Source organism: Pleurodeles waltl, chromosome 6 (genome assembly GCF_031143425.1).
Source record: "Pleurodeles waltl isolate 20211129_DDA chromosome 6, aPleWal1.hap1.20221129, whole genome shotgun sequence".
NCBI classification, from domain to species: Eukaryota; Metazoa; Chordata; class Amphibia; order Caudata; family Salamandridae; genus Pleurodeles; species Pleurodeles waltl.
Window position 1 is genome coordinate 1,355,725,828 of NC_090445.1, and position 17,212 is coordinate 1,355,743,039.

The window sequence follows — 17,212 nt, forward strand, 5'->3', positions numbered from 1 at the left end:
GGTGGAACGACTTATGGGGGAAGGTATGTTCCATAGCAGCAAGACACCAGCTCACCATCCAGAGGACTGGCGGTGGAAGCCCGCCTCCTCCCCAACAACTGACAGCATGGGAGGAGCAAGTCTTGGCAATTCTGCATCCTGAGGGACTCACTGGAGTTGGAGGATTGGACACTGGTGACTCAATTTTACTACCTACCCCCATACCTGCAGGTCACCACCACCCCTCACCCTGAAACCCATCACTCCACTCCATCCCACACAGTGCACCACCACAATTAACTAACCCAAATGCCAAGCCCTGCATGCCATACCCACTCCATGTACATCCCTTCAAGCCCTTCATGTACACGCACCACCAATGCATGCACAGCATGGAGAACTAACAATCCCACTATATATCACCATACACAAACAAAGGTGGTAGGGCTACAGCAATGATATAGGGAAAGCTGGGGATGCTGAATATGTCACAGATATGTAGCATAATACACCACTTACATTCCCACATGTGCCCCAGCCACTCTCAGCGGCGAGGAGGTGCCACAGCTACCCAGTCCCCCACCAGAAGATACTCCCAGTGATGACAGCAACTCTGGAGGTCTGGATCTGGATGAACTTCCCAGCCCATCAGGGACCACTGGTCAGTCTGATACCCCAGCCCACACCCAGTGCCCCACAGAGCCTTCCCCATCAGTATCCAACACCACAGCAGACACCAAGGCCCATATTTATACTTTTTTGGCGCCACATTTGCGTAGTTTTTTTACACAAAATCGACGCAAACTTACAAAATACAATTGTATTTTGTAAGTTAGCGCCAATTTTGCATAAAAAAAATACGCAAATGCGGCGCTAAAAAAAGTATAAATATGGGCCCAAATGTTTCCACACCTCTGTCCCCAGGAAACATCAATCAGCAGTGTGCCCACCTGTACAGGGACCCCAGTCCTCACCTCACAGGCAAGACAATGCGGGTCCTGGGGTCAGTGGCAGTGGGCAAAACATTCAGGAGATACAGGCACAGGGGGGCACAGGCACTCGGAGAACAGCTGTGCACCAGGGGGAGGGAAGGCCCAGGGAACGGACTGTCCAGGAGGCAATTACTAATGTCCTTGGGCTTAACAAACAATCCCAGGAAAAGATGGGTCAGGTGATAGACTTCATGCAGGAGAACCAGAGGCTGCAGGAGGAACACCACCAGGAGATCAGGAAGGAATTGCAGGCCCTCAACACCACCATGGTCTCCATATCAGGGGTGCTGGGTGATATGGCCAACATCATGAGAAAGTACACATCACACCAGCAGGCCCCTTCCACTAGCCACTCAACTTGACCAGCGCTCCACATCTGCTGCAGCTAGTAGACAGTAGGCCCTGCCACAAGACCCACAGGACACCAGCACCCCTCCCCCTGCAGAAGGTGAACCACCCCGCAAATGTTCCCTGCGACCCAGACAGACAGCAGAGACTCTTGCCAAGACCAAGACCACTGCCAGGAATTGAGCCCCTCCTGAATGTCCCCATTGTGTTCCACTGTGTCACCTTGTCCACTTTGAACTGCCATTGCTCCCTTTCCTATGGCCCCATAGATACTGGACCTGTGCTACAAACAGACTGGACCACTACCCTGGACTATTCCAAACCATCACCCCACTCTATTGCACTTCCCATTGTAGAACAATTTTCAATAAACACCTATGGACACAACTTGTGTAATACTGCTTTATCTAGAGGTACCGTGCAATGTAACAAACTGTAATGAGCTGCATGATCCTGTGTAAATGTCCAGTACCATGCTGACCCATCCAACCAATGTGTCTCAGCAGTCTGTACACCTCATAGCAGTACACTGTTGGAACAACACCAACATCTGCGATAAGGGAAGAAACAAATGACAGTCAGGTGGGATGCAAAGGGAATGCCTGGCATTATGCTGCAGTCACACAGTACAGCACTAAAATGTAGTCTTGCTTAATTCAACAGTCTTACCTGAGAGTCATTGGAAGTATTGCTGGAACAAAAGTAACCTGTTGTCCACATCCTCCTCCTCACTGTCCTCGGTGTCCACTCCTGCCACAACTTCATTGTTACCCCTCTCCACCTACAGATAGGGTACATGCAGTCTGAGGGCCAAATTGTGCAACATGCAGCACACAATAACGATTCTACAGACCTTCTCAGGGGAGTAGCGTAGGGATCCACCTGTCAGATGGAAGCACCTGAGCCTAGCCTTCAGGAGACAAAGGCCCTTTCGGCAATCCTCCTGGTATGCCCATGGGCATCATTATACTTATTTTCAGCTCCTGTTCTCGGATTCCTCACAGGGGTCATGAGCTAGGACAGGTTTGGGTAGCCGGAGTCACCTGCAAGAAGTAAGGGACACACATTTGCCCAGCACAACGGCATGAGCCATGACTCCTGAAGGTATACACTCACAAACATTGGGTGGGGACACAGGCTCACCTATTAGCCACACTCTGTGCCTCTGGAGTTGTGCCATCAGCTGTGGGACACTGCTATTTCTCATGACAAAGGCATCATGCACCAACCCTGGATACTTGGCAGTGAAGTGGGAGATGTACTGGTCAGCTAGGCACATCATCTGGACACTGAGCGAGTGGAAACTTTCCAATTCCTGTACACTTGTTCATTGGAACTGAGGGGGGGGGAACTAAGGCAATATGGGTCCCATTGATGGTCCCAATAACATGAGTTATATGTCCCATTGCATTGAATCCAGCCTTCACAGTGGGTAAGTCTTCTACCTGGGTGAATGCAATGTAGCTGCACATGTGTTTGAGCAAGGCAGATAAAACCCTTACAAGCACAATAGAGAACACTGGCTGTGACATCCCTGCAGCCAAAGCCCACTGTCACCTGGAAGGAGCCTGTTGCCAGGAAATGGAGCACTGAGAGTACCTGCACAAGAGGGGCACTGCTATGGTGCTACGGATAACAGGTAGCAGATCAGGCTCGTATTGTGCACAAAGCTCTGTGATTGTGGCCCTGTCCAGATGATATGTGAGTATGATGTGCCTGTCCTCCAGTGTAGCCAAGTCCACAAGGGGTATGTACATGAGTGTTTGCCTCCTCCTATTCCTCTACAGTGGTTGGTACATAAGAAACCCAAATGTAGAAAAGGAGTGTAAACAGGAACCATGAACACACTACTGCAGTGTACACAGAGCATGTGTTTATGTTGGACACTGTAACTGTGTAGATGAGTACATTCGACTACAATGAGGCACATTAATTTGTACAGTGTGCACCGGTATTAGAAAATAGCACCCGCCTGTCCTGTATTTAGGGACAGGTGGAAGATACCTCACACCACTGGCATTGGTATCATGGCAGAAGGCGGTCCGCACCGCCGTGCAATTCCTCATTGGCTAACATGGCCCTCCATAGAGTATGGGAACCAATGATGATCAACGCCAGTGGTGACAGTGTTCAGCGCGGCAGACGTGACCGCAATTTCTTTTCTAACACTTCACTTGATTCCTCACTTTCCACAGGAATGACATCTCCACAGCGTGTGCTGCTGTGACCTGTGTCTGGAACCTGCCATGGCTCGTGCTACAGGGGAAAGAGCCCCATTCTTCTTGATGGGGTCCTACTCCAGTATGGCCAGTTGTAGGGGCCTCCAGCCCAACAGGTGAGTACACCATGGGTACGTTGCATGCGACCTGACTGCATGGAGATGTGTGTGTGTGTGCTGACAGTGTGCCAGGTGGGTTGCAGAATGGCTGGTGGTAGCGTCAATGCAGGGGAATGGGTCATGTGTGTGCCTGATGAGAGGAGATGCTTTTTGTGGGCCATATGTGTGACAGGCTGGATTGTCAGGTTCATGGTGTACCGCCTTCTGTGTTTCCTCTCCAGGTCAGCACCCATCATAAGAAGGGATTGGGCATGCCACCGCCAAGGACGTGTGGCCCCGGGGGTCTATAGCAGGCAGAGCACCCACTGCAGGAAATGGTGGGAGGACCTGAGATGCTGGGCCCAGAAGATCGCAGAGGCCCAGCTGGGCATGGCCTCCCAACAAGGGAGAAGTGCCCATACAAACCTGACTTCCCTGATGGCCCGTATACTGGCGGTGACACACCCAGAGCTGGAACGGCACTTGAGGGAATTGCAGCAACCACAAGGGGGTGAGTACAGTATGTATGTCAACCATCTCTGTTGCCTGGAATGGAATTTGGGTACAGGGTATGTAGCCGGGCGATCCCGGCTACAAGCGAGCCGCATGACGTATCGGCCGAGGCCGATACGTCATTTCCGCGTCCTCCCGTTGCCGGGGAGACGCGATTCGAGAGCGGCTGGCGGGACGGCGTTGCCCGGGAAACGACGTCAGTTTCCCGGGCTGGACTGCCGCATATGAGGGACGCGCTGGGGAGCCTAGGGAGAGGAGGAACGGAAAGGACCACGGAGACAACGAGAGAGGAACAAAACGAGGAGGAACCGAATACCAGGAGCGACGCTGTCCAGACGCCGGAAGAGAGAGGGAGAGCGGAAGAACCCCAAAGCCTGGACCCTGGAGGCCAGCAGGAGGAACGCTATCAATCCAGCCACGACCCTGGAGGGTCGTGGCTAAACAAGGTACGGTCCATTTGGACTAAACGAAGGGACATTGGAGGGAAAGGGACTGGGGAGGGGTCATAGAGGAGGGTTGGGAAGGGAGGTAGGGGAAGGGCACTAAAAAGGGCTCACGAGTGTCACTTATTCCCACATTAGAGAAATAGTTGTGGTTACACTTTTTTCCCCTACATCACTCCTCACCAGCACCACCCCTCCTTCCGTGTGTACCACCTCCCAGTCCAGAGATAAGGGGGAACGGGAAGAGTCCTCAAATAACATCCATACTTACCTTAGTATTTTCCTTCCTATTTCTCGGCATCCAACCGGACTCTGACGGGCGAGCAAGGCAGAACAGACCCCTGTAAAACAAGAAGCAAGAACATAGAATTACTAACCTGGGAACAGTCACGGAGGAAACACATAAAGCGACTAAGAAAGACTATAATACTTGTGGTTGGGTTACACAGAACCTACTTTCCGCCTATCTAAACAAAATAATAAACCACTTACCCTTAACTACCTACCGCTTCAGTGGTCTTGTATACTGTTCGACCTGCAACAGTGGTGTCAGAAGTGGGATTTTAGACCTGCATACCCTCCCCGCAGCAATCGAACAGTATAACAATGAGTGACCAACCCTCGTTAGAGGATATGATAAAGCAATTAGCCGAGGGCCAACGACATCTACAGCTGGTGTGGGAGGCCCACCAGCGAGAAGCCAAAGAAGACAGGGAAGCGTTACAGTCCGCTTTGAAAAGTCAGGCAACCATCCTTGCGAATAATCAGCTGGTCCATGAGACGGCTATGAAAAAATTGACTGAGACTATTGCTAGTAGTAAAGTACACCCCAATGTTCCAAGTTCAGTGCTACAGAAATATCAAGATGGAGAAGACCCCGAAGCCTTTTTTACTAATTTTTAGAGAGTGGCGTCCTCCGCTCAGTGGCCTGAGGATAGATGGGGTCAGTACGTCGCCCCCTTACTCACAGGGCTATTACAAGCAGCTTATCAAGCAGCAAACCCGGGGGGAACCACCCCATATCAAGAGATAAAGACTAGTATCTTAGAACGGGTGGGACATGACACAGAATACTACAGGGTAAAATTTAGAAAAATCAAATGGGGACCAAATGAAGATCCCCAAACCTTTTATTATCGGGTCAAGGATTTGGCCTTGAAATGGCTGGGTTCGTCCGGAAATAGTAGGGAAGAAGTGATCCAAACAATTGTCCTTGAACAATATCTGGAGTCCTTGCCCACCACCACTAAACACTGGATCCGTCAGCATCCAAAAGTGACTACTGAAATGGCAATTGATTTAGCATGTGCCTATCATCGCTCCACTGATGTGAGAAATATATCTCCCCGACCCAGCCTAAAGCCAGGAACTTCCACTCCTAAAATTACGCCACGGACTTTGTCAGAGGAACCAGTACCCCACAGATTTCCTAACCCTCCTCCGGTAGCAGGACCCCAATGTTACAACTGTGGGGAATGGGGCCACATTGCCCGAATGTGCCCCAGAAAGCAAGATAGTGGTGAGCCAATGGAAATCGGACTTACTAGGCGACGGGTACTGTGTACGGGAAAAGGTAACCAGAAGTTTAAACAGCTTCTGGGAGTCAACGGAAAAACAATATGGGCCCTTATTGATTCAGGATGTAGCCAGTCAGTGGTGAGGAAAGACATAATTCCCATCATTGATAAAGGAACCGAACAATGGGTGAATATATGTTGTATACACGGAGATAAGGAACAATACCCGTTATGTAACGTTACAGTAGAATGGGGAAAACACCGGGATGTCATACTGATGGGTCTAATGTCCAATTTGATTGAAGAGTATATCATTGGAACTGACTATGAACATTTCCAAGAAATACTAGGGGCCTTATTTATACTTTTTGGTGCAAAACTGCACTAAGGCAGTTTTGCCCCAAAAATTTTTGCACCGGCTTGCACCATTTTTTAGCACCAGCTGGGCACCATATTTATGGAATGGTGCAAGCCGGTGCAAAGGGTAGGCTAGCTTAAAAAAAAATGACGTTAGGCAGTTTTGAGACAAAATAAATGATTCTGACCAGATTAGCATCATTTTTTGACGCTAAGGGGCATAGTTATACTCTGTTTGCACTGAATTAGCGTCATTTTCTTTTTTACTCTAATTCAGTGCAAAACTAACTCCATATTTATACTTTGGTGCTAGACCTGTCTAGCACCAAATTTATGGAGTTAAAGTCATTTTTGGGAAGTGGAAACCTACCTTGCCTTAATGAGATGCAAGGTAGGCGTTCCCGTGCAAAGAAATGACTCTATGGCCTTAACACCATATTTATACTCCCATGTAAAAATGGTGCAAGGGAGGGAGGAGGGGTCCAAAAATGGGGCAAAGCTTGCTTTGCCCCATTTTTTAAGACCTGGGTCAGGGCAGGCGTTAGGGGACCTGTGGCCCTATTTCCATGGTGGAACACCATGGAATAAGCCCAGAGGTGCCCTCCCTAGGCCCTAGGGGCGCCCCCACCCACACTAGAGGGACTGTGAGGATGGGGGACCCCATCCCAGGTAAGTACAGGTAAGTGCATTTTCTATTTTTGAAAGTGACATAGAGGGGCCCTGAAATGGGCCCCCATACATGGCACAGGGTGCAATGGCCATGCCCAGGGGACCCCTGTCCTCTGTGCTGGCCACTGGGGTGGTGGGCATGACTCCTGCCTTTTCTAAGGCAGGAGTCATGGGGCATGGTAGGTTTAGCACCATAAAATGACGATAATCTGGTTAGAGTCATTTTTTTTTACTCTAACCTGCCTAAAGCCATTTTTTGGTACTAAACCCTCTTCTTTCATACTGCCAGCACCACCCGACTAAAGTCATTTTTTAAAACTCTAGCCTACCCTTTGCACCGGCTTGCACCATTCCATAAATATGGTGCCCAGCTGGTGCACAGAAATGGTGCAAGCCGGTGCTAAACTTTTTGGTGCAAAACTGAGTTAGTGCAGTTTTGCAGCAAAAAGTATAAATAAGGGCCAATATTTTGTAAGTTTGCACAACTTTTGCGTTATAAAATGACGTTAATGCGGTGCAAAAAAAGTTTAAATCAGGGCCTTGGTCCTAGATGGGTCTAGCACCAAAGTATAAATATGGAGTTAGTTTTGCACCGAATTAGAGTAAAAAAAAAATGACACTAATTCGGTGCAAACAGAGTATAAATATGCTGCAGAGTATAAATATGCCCCTAAATATGGCGTTAAGGCCATAGAGTCATTTTTTGCACGGAACGCCTACCTTGCATCTCATTAAGGCAAAGTAGGTCTCCACTTTCAAAAAATGACTTTAACTCCATAAATTTGGTGCTAGAGGGGTCTAGCACCAAAGTATAAATATGGAGTTAGTTTTGCACCGAATTAGACTAAAAAAAAATGACACTAAGGCCCATATTTATACTTTTTGACGCGAAACTGCGCTAACGCAGTTTAGCGTCAAAAAATTTAGCGCCATGCGGGCGCCGTATTTATGGAATGGCGTTAGCCGGCGCTAGCAGACCGGCGCTGCCTGGTGTGCGTGGGAAAAAAACACGTAGACCAGGCAGCGCCGGCGTAGTGGGAAAATGGCGTTAGGGCGTCTTAAAATGGGGCAAGTCAGGTTGAGGCAAAAAAATTGCCTCAACCCGATTTGCGCCATTATTTTCGACGCCCAGACGCCATTTAAATGACTCCTGTCTTAGTAAAGACAGGAGTCATGCCCCCTTGCCCAATGGCCATGCCCAGGGGACTTATGTCCCCTGGGCATGGTCATTGGGCATAGTGGCATGTAGGGGGGCACAAATAAGGCCCCCCTATGCCACCCAAAAAAAAATAAAAAATGTAAAAAATTATACTTACCTGAACTTACCTGAATGTCCCTGGGGTGGGTCCCTCCATCCTTGGGTGTCCTCCTGGGGTGGGCAGGGGTTGCAGGGGGGGTCCCTGGGGGCAGGGGAGGGCACCTGTGGGCTCATTTTGAGCCCACAGGCCCCTTAGGCCCATATTTATACTTTTTGACGCTAAACTGCGCTAACGCAGTTTAGCGTCAAAAAATTTAGCGCCGTCTAACGCCATTCTGAAGCGCCATGCGGGCGCCGTATTTATGGAATGGCGTTAGCCGGCGCAAGCAGACCGGCGCAAGCAGACCGGCGCTGCCTGGTTTGCATGGAAAAAAAACACGTAGACCAGGCAGCGCCGGCGTTGGGAAAAAATGACGTTAGGGCGTCTTAAAATGGGGCAAGTCAGGTTGAGGCAAAAAAATCGCCTCAACCCGATTTGCGCCATTTTTTTACGACGCCCAGACGCCATTTCATGACTCCTGTCTTAGTAAAGACAGGAGTCATGCCCCCTTGCCCAATGGCCATGCCCAGGGGACTTGTGTCCCCTGGGCATGGTCATTGGGCATAGTGGCATGTAGGGGGGCACAAATAAGGCCCCCCTATGCCACCCAAAAAAAAGTAAAAAAATATAAAAAATAATACTTACCTGAACTTACCTGAATGTCCCTGGGGTGGGTCCCTCCATCCTTGGGTGTCCTCCTGGGGTGGGCAGGGGTGGCAGGGGGGGTCCCTGGGGGCAGGGGAGGGCACCTGTGGGCTCATTTTGAGCCCACAGGCCCCTTAACGCCTACCCTGACCCAGGCGTTAAATAGTGGCGCAAATGCGGGGTTTTTTGACCCGCCAACTCCCGGGCGTGATTTTTGCCCGGGAGTATAAATACGACGCATTTGCGTCGCCGTCATTTTTTTAGACAGGAACGCCTTCCTTGCATCTCATTAACGCAAGGAAGGCGTTCACGCAAAAAAATGACGCTATTTGCCAATTCTTTGGCGCTAGACGCGTCTAACGCCAAAGTATAAATATGGCGTTAGTTTTGCGCCGAATTTGCGTCGAAAAAAACGACGCAAATTCGGCGCAAACGGAGTATAAATACGGGCCTTAACGCCTACCCTGACCCAGGCGTTAAATAGTGGCGCAAATGCGGGGTTTTTTGACCCGCCACCTCCCGGGCGTGATTTTTGCCCGGGAGTATAAATACGACGCATTTGCGTCGCCGTCATTTTTTTAGACGGGAACGCCTTCCTTGCATCTCATTAACGCAAGGAAGGCGTTCACGCAAAAAAATGACGCTCTTTACTCATACTTTGGCGCTAGACGCGTCTAACGCCAAAGTATAAATATGGCGTTAGTTTTGCGCCGAATTTGCGTCGAAAAAAACGACGCCAATTCGGCGCAAACGGAGTATAAATACGGGCCATGATCTCTACTGAAGGGATCAAACCCAAATCAGATCTCGTAGGAACTGTCAGAAAAGCTCCCAAACCTAAGTGCAAAAAATTGCTTAGTTAATGTTTATGCCTAAATGAATACTATGCATGTTCAGTGCATGAATATGCTTTCTCTGTTGAATCTTTGAGAAAACTGTTACATGAGAGTGGGAAATTCCATTGGGAAGCTGAACAAGAAAAAGATTGTGATAGAATGCATAGGTTTGTACCTGCGCCTTCACTTAAAGCGTATGTTTAACAGTTCAAGTGCAATATCACAATTGATACCAGTGCAACTGGCCCTGCAGCTGCTTTTGGACAGTGGCATAATGACAAAGAACACACGTTAGGATTAATTTCTCGTAATCTCAAGTGTGCTGAATTAAACGATAGTATCATAGAATGTGAGGCCCTAAGATGGGCGTGGTCAGTAGAAAAGTTTTGCACATATTTGTGGGGCCACACATTTGATGTCATGACTGATAAAAAGCCTCAGATCTACCTGAATGAGCAGGAATGATGCAGGTTAAGCTGTGTCCAGGCTTGTATGTCTAATCTAGAGATATGAAAAGTACTCTCTCAAAATTAAGCATATACCAGGTGGAAAAATATACATGTAGATATTTGACACACATGCCATCGTCGAATGAATCCGATGTAATAGAAATGGATAATGCAGAATGCGTTGTTGCTGTTGTAGATGCTTTACAACATTGTGATGGTACGATTTCTGAAAATAAATGGATTTTGGAAAGTGAAAATAATGCCCAATTTATTGAAGTTAAAATACATATGATTCAAGGATGGCTCAAAGTTAATGCTTTGTAAAAGTCTATTGTACCTTTTCAACAAGTTGCTGCAGAATTCTCTGAAGAGAATGGCATGATAACAAGACTAGGATGTTTTGTTCCTCACATCATTTTAAGGAAAAAAATATATTTAGCAAGTTAGGTACATCCTGGTATGACAGCTAAAAAAACACTACATAAAAATGATATAGGACCTCAACGTCTGCTCTGTCCATGTACCATTGCGGCCACAGAAGGACACCCTCCCTGCACTCATTGCAATGCTGTTGAAGTTACTGCCTGCCATTTTGATCCTCAGGTGGGACATGAATGCACTTATGGATCCAGAGTTGGACAGGGAGCCTATCTCTTCTGGTTGTAGGTAGACCAGCCCCCTTCAGGCATTTGTGGAAGCTATGGGACTGCTCGACCTGTTAAGAGAACACAATCCGATCGCACAACAATTCATGCACATCTCGGGGCACACAGTAGTCATTCCTGACTAGATAATGTCTTTATTCACCATGCCCATGCAGGCAAATTTAGAAATACTGTCTATAAAGTGTGTGGCATCTTGGATCACTCCTCAGTGTAGGTACTCCTGTCTAGCCCTGCGTGGCCATCAGTGATGCCCCCAAGGCTTGGCCCATGGTTTTTCAAGGACAAAACACCTTCAGGGATAAAAACAGAGAAGGGATGGACCAGTATTTCTTAGAAAACAAGGGACAGTAGACTCAACCTGCATCCTCTGGGAAGCCTGAAAAGCAATGGCCCAAAGGAATTTCCAAGGGCTGGTTGGGGTAAAAAAGAAGGAACAAAACTTACACACTGTTGCACTAGTATGCAAGATCCTTGCTATTTATACCAATATTTTACAAGGTGTGGGGGGGGGCAGATAATTTTAGACAATACCACAGGCTCTGACTGAAACAACACAAGCTGATGGAATTTGCTGAGAAGTGGGCCCAGGTTTATGTGCTGGCAATTCAACACACCTGTATAATGATGGCAAGAAAGCTGGCAAACTTATTGCCTGGCTGGACAAAAAAGATAGGGGATGGATGTGGGTTCTAGAAAGTCATGACATGAAGGGGACACATTATATAACTGGAGATGACTTAGCAGAAGCATTTGCAGTCTATTATGAAGGCCTGCATGTGTCCAACAAGACTAGATCAGGTGTCGAAGGTACTGACCTCTAAAAAAGATCTCCCTCCCCACGCTTACAGATTAAGATAGAGAGGAACTAGAACAAGACCTTGGCTGAAATCCAGGGAGCCATCCAAGACTTATAATCGGGAAAGGCAGCTGGGCCTAACAGCCTGCCTGTGTGACTATATAAATGCCTAGCTGACAAAATTGCGGGACCGATGTTAGACATGTTCCAGGCAGAAAGGAAGGAGGGCATTCTACCTGAGGACCAGAGAATGGCCACTATAGTTGTTTTTCCTATGAAGGGTAAACCATTGGAGAAATGTGGGTTGTACTGGCCCATATCCCTCTTAAACCTACAGGTTAAAGTGCTGGTGAAAACCATCATGACCATACTGCAGAAGGTAACCAACATTGGAAATGAACCCATAACAATGCAGCTTTATTAACCACGGGGCACACAATTAAAACCTATGGTGCTAATACAGGATGCTGCACCTAATTGCTGCCCACCAAGCTGAGCACTCTGTGCTGCTCTCTCTGGATGCTAAAATAGCATTTGATAGTATCAAATGGAACTATCTACTTGCAGCACTAACTAGACTGGGATTTTGGCCCAAATTCAGCTGGTGGGTCAAACGACACTACCAAGCCCCACTGACTAGGGTGTGGGTTAACAAAGCCTTATTCTGGCCAATTGCTCTTTATCAGGGTATGAGGCAAGACTGGCCATTGTCTCCGATGATTTTTGGGCTCGCACTGAAGCTGCTCGCACCATGGATCCACCAGGACCCTGTTTTCCAGGATATTAGCAGGACTGGGGACAGGGAAGAACACATCTCTTCATATGCAGAAGATATACTACTGTATGCAGCACAACCTTGCCTTATGGTGGTAGATACTCCAAATTGTTCACATTTTCAGAGACTACTCTAGGTACCAGATCAACTGGGATAAGTTCTTAGTCTTGCCTCTTGTGGTAGGGAACCCCATGTTTGCCACTGAGATGCTCAGCCCTAGTGGTGCAGGGTGGCTTTTGTACCTGGGCCTTTATGTCACATGGGATCCTGCAGAATTTATGTTGCCCACTGGCGGACGCTTTCTGTGCCCCTCATGGTCAGGACTGTCCTCTTTAGGAGGATGACCCTTCCCTACCTATTCTCTGTCTTGCAAAATACACCCTCCAAAATACCCTCAGATTTTTTTGGTAAGGTTGATCATAAACTCCGCCAGCTTTTATGGGATGGGGTAGCCCAAGTATATCACTCAGCAAACTTCAGAAAAGAAGAAATGAAGAAGGACTGACCGTCCCTGATGTGCACAAGTACTATTGGGCCGCCCAGCTGATAGTCGTTAACGACTGGGTATTCGCAGATCGTACAGAACCAAACTACTAGGTTGACAGGGAGGCAATGGGGTTTTGGGGCTACCCACTCCTACTGTACAGTAAGGGAAGAGAGAACACCCTACTGACTCACACGCAGGCAGTGATACGATTATGGAGGAAGGCCACCAGATTTTGGGGATTGGAGGGGAATTTGACAGATATGATTCCACTATGGGATAGTGATCTTCTATAGGGAGTTGGAGGCTAAGTGGGGACTCATTGATATTGAACATCTAGGGGACATCTAGAGGGATCAAGCATTTGTGACTCTTGAGGTCCTGCGGCAAGAATATGAGATGGGGACAATAAGCGTTTTCAGGTAGGGCATGAACTGAGGCGTCATATCCTAGAAGGGGAATAACTGCCAGAGACAACACTGTTAGAAGATGACCACCTTTCAGATTCCCTGCAAGCAACAGCTGTATCACTCACGTATAGCAAACATTTGGGTAATTCTCCTGACCCACTTGAGGTGCTGCTGGAGGCATGAGAGGCTGATCTTGGTCTAATTGAACATGAGGACTGGGTGGGCCCAGAGCCCTCAAGAGGCAGCCATACGATTCAGGATCTGCTTGGTCCAGATGAGGATATCACATAGGTCGTAGTATTTCAGAAAGCTTATGCACAGACTGGGTGGGGACAAGTCCGATCTGTCTGTCCAGGGGTGTGGGCTGGTGGCATCCTACTTCAACATACTGTGGGACTGCGCAATCATTCGACAATATTGGCAAGGAATAACATGACTAATGGTCCAGGTTAATGGTCTTACTGTCCCAGCGGAGGCACAATGGCACCTCCTGCACAAACCAGGCGAGGAGGTGTGGCCTAAGTATCAGAAGACCTGGCTGATATTGGCAGTTTCGGTGGCCAAAAGCAATATAGTAAAGGCCTGGGGAGCAGACAGACCCCCAAGGGTGGAAGACTGGGAAACTGATGTGGACTGGTGCTAGTGGGCAGAACATGTGGTATATAAGAGTAGGGGCTGCCCTAAGAAATGGGAGAGAATGTGGAATAACTGGCAAGAATAGAGAGGATGAAGCCATGAAATGAATGTGGCGTGCCATGTTGGGGTTTGGGCAGGGCTCGTCTCCTTATGGGTCAATAAATGCTGCTCTTTGACATATATGTGAATCCTTTTATTCATGATGCAGATGAGTCCTATGTTTGTACTGTGACCTGTTACTGTGCAATGTCTATTCTGCAATTAATTCACCGTCTGAATGTGCTATATACTGAGCAGTAGTTTAATAAAAAGATTTAAAAAATGCTAAAATGCTATAGGTGACTGTCAATAGACAGTAATTCTGACAACTTTATAAACCATTGTCAGCAGTGTTTACTTTCTGATAAACATTGGTGTTAGAAAGTACCATCTTTCATGGCATGTTACCCCCATTTTTACCTGTATGTCAGTATGTTTTTGGCTGTCTCACTGGGATCCTGCTGGTCAGGACCCCAGTGCTCATAGCTTATGGCCTATAGGCTAGTGACTTCATGTACCAATTTCAATTAGCACACTGGACCCTCCCTTATAAATCCCTAGTATATGGTACCTAGGTACCCAGGGCATTGGGGTTCCAGGAGATCCTTATGGGCTGCAGCATTCCTTTTGCCACCCATCAGGAGCTCAGACAAACCCTTTCACAGGACTGCCACTGCAGCATGCGTGAAATAGCGAACACATCATTTCACAGACTTTTTCACTGCACTTAAGTAACTTATAAATCACCTATATGTCTAACCTTCACTTGCTGAAGGGTAGGTGCAAAGTTACTAAGTGTGAGGGCACCCTTGCACTAGCAAAGGTGCCCCCACATAGTTCAGGGCCACTTCCTGGGACTCTGTGAGTGCGGGGACGCCATTACACGCGTCCACTACATATAGGTCAGTACCTATATGTAGCTTCACAATGGTAACTCAGAATATGGCCATGGAAGGTGTCTAAGATCATGGAAGTGTCCCCCCATCCCAAAACTGGTATTGTGGAGCCAATTCCATGCATCCGGGGGGCTCCACTATGGACCCCCAGTACTGCCAAACCAGCTCTCTGAGGCTTGCACTGCAGCTACAGCTGCTGCCACCTCACGGACAGGGTTCTGCCCCCTGGGGTCTGAATAGCTCAGTCCCAGGAACGCATAACAAAGCATTTCCTTTGGGAGGAGGGTGTTACACCCTCTCCCTTTGTAAATAGGTGTTACAGGCTGGGGAGAGGTAGCCTCTCCCAGCCTCTGGAAATGGTTTGAAGCGCACAGATGGTGCCCTCCTTGCATAAGCCAGTCTACACTGGTTCAGCGACCCCTTGTCCCATGCTCTGGCACGAAACTGGACAAAGGAAAGGGAAGTGACCACTCCCCTGTCCATCACCACCCTCGGGTGGTGCCAGAACTCCTGCACTGTGTCCCACACAATGACCCCTCCTGATAGGTCCTTACCTGACAAGGTAGCCAATCTCCCTCTCAGGGCTATTTAGGGTCTCTCTTGTGGGTTCTCTTCAGATTCTACTTGCAGGTTTCCAGGAGGAATCCTATGCAACTACTACTTCATCCTCTGACCTCGGATTAATTGCAGCCTACTCCAGGAACCACTGTAACAGCAACAAAGTATCCAGAAGGGATACTTTTCCTCTGAAACTTCAGCTCCAGCCAGCAACTGCAACAGTTTCCATGGTGTGCATGCTCTGAGGACTCCCTGTCTTCACCATGCACCAGAAGGACTGAAGAAATCTCCAGTGGGGTGACGGAGCCACTCCCCTGCTCACGCAGGCACCTTCTAAGTCGATGACCTGTTCTCTTGGACTCCGCTCCTGGCAATGAGCCTGATCCTTGGAACACAAAGGGTGGACCCCCTCGATTCAGCCTGTCCTGAGGTAAGACCTTGCCTTCCCCCAGAACAACAGTACCCCTATGCACCACATCTTCTTCACCTCCTGGGGCTTCTGTGCAGTCTTTGCAAAATTCCTTCAGGCACAGCCTAGCCCACGTCCCAAGCACTCTATCTTGCAATGACCACTCACTGAGTTGTTCTCCGTCAGCGTGGGACCTTCCTTTGTAATGCTGCACCAACCGCATTTTGCACCTCCTTTGTCCCCATGTCCTGGGACACACGTGGGTGCTATCTGGTGCTCTCTGAAGTCCTGAGAGCCCCCTCTTCCTCCTCACACAGAGTCGAGGACCCGAGGTCCCTCCTGGGTCCAGATAGAGCCTAGTTGATGCAAAACACGACTTTGCCAGAACCAAGGCTTGTTGGAGGAATCCAGTGCCAAAACTCACCTGCATTTCTGCATTCTTGGTCCAACTAGGCACTCTTCTTTTGAACCCTCTTCTGGGTTGGCAGGGGCTCCCGTCCTTCCTGGAACGTCTTTCAACTTCTGGACTTGGTCTCCTTCCTTTACAGGCCTTCAGGTGCAGGAATACACTGTTTGTTGTTTGCAGACTTGGTTGGTTCTTGCAATAATTCCAATCACGAGGTGTAGTGTGTCCTAAGGAAACTTTCAGTACTTTACTCCTGCTTCTTTGTGCTCTGGGGCGGGGTAATTTACTTCCCTTTACTGTATTCTTACTCTCCCAGCGATTCTGCACACACTACACTTGTCTAAGGGGGAATTCGTGATTCACATTTCACTTACTTAGCATGTGGTTTGTGTTGCCCCAGAACTATTTTTGTCCATTGCATTCTATAGCGTTTCCTATTGTTTGCAATATCCTATGTCTAACTACTTGCCTTAATTTGGTGTCTAGTGTATATATTTTGTATAATACTTACCTCCAGAATGAGTATTGCCTCTAAGATATTTTTGCTACTGTGTCACCCAAATAAACTACCTTTATTTTTCGTAACACTGAGTATTGTCTTTACTTGTGTATAAGAACTGTGTAACTATAAGTGGTATTGCAGGAGCTTTGCATGTCTCATAGTTTAGCCTAAGCTGCTCTGCTTTAGCTATCTCTATCAGCCTAAACTGCTAGAGCACTACTAAATGTCACTGATAAGGCATAACTGGACCTGGTATAAGGTGTAAAGCACCCA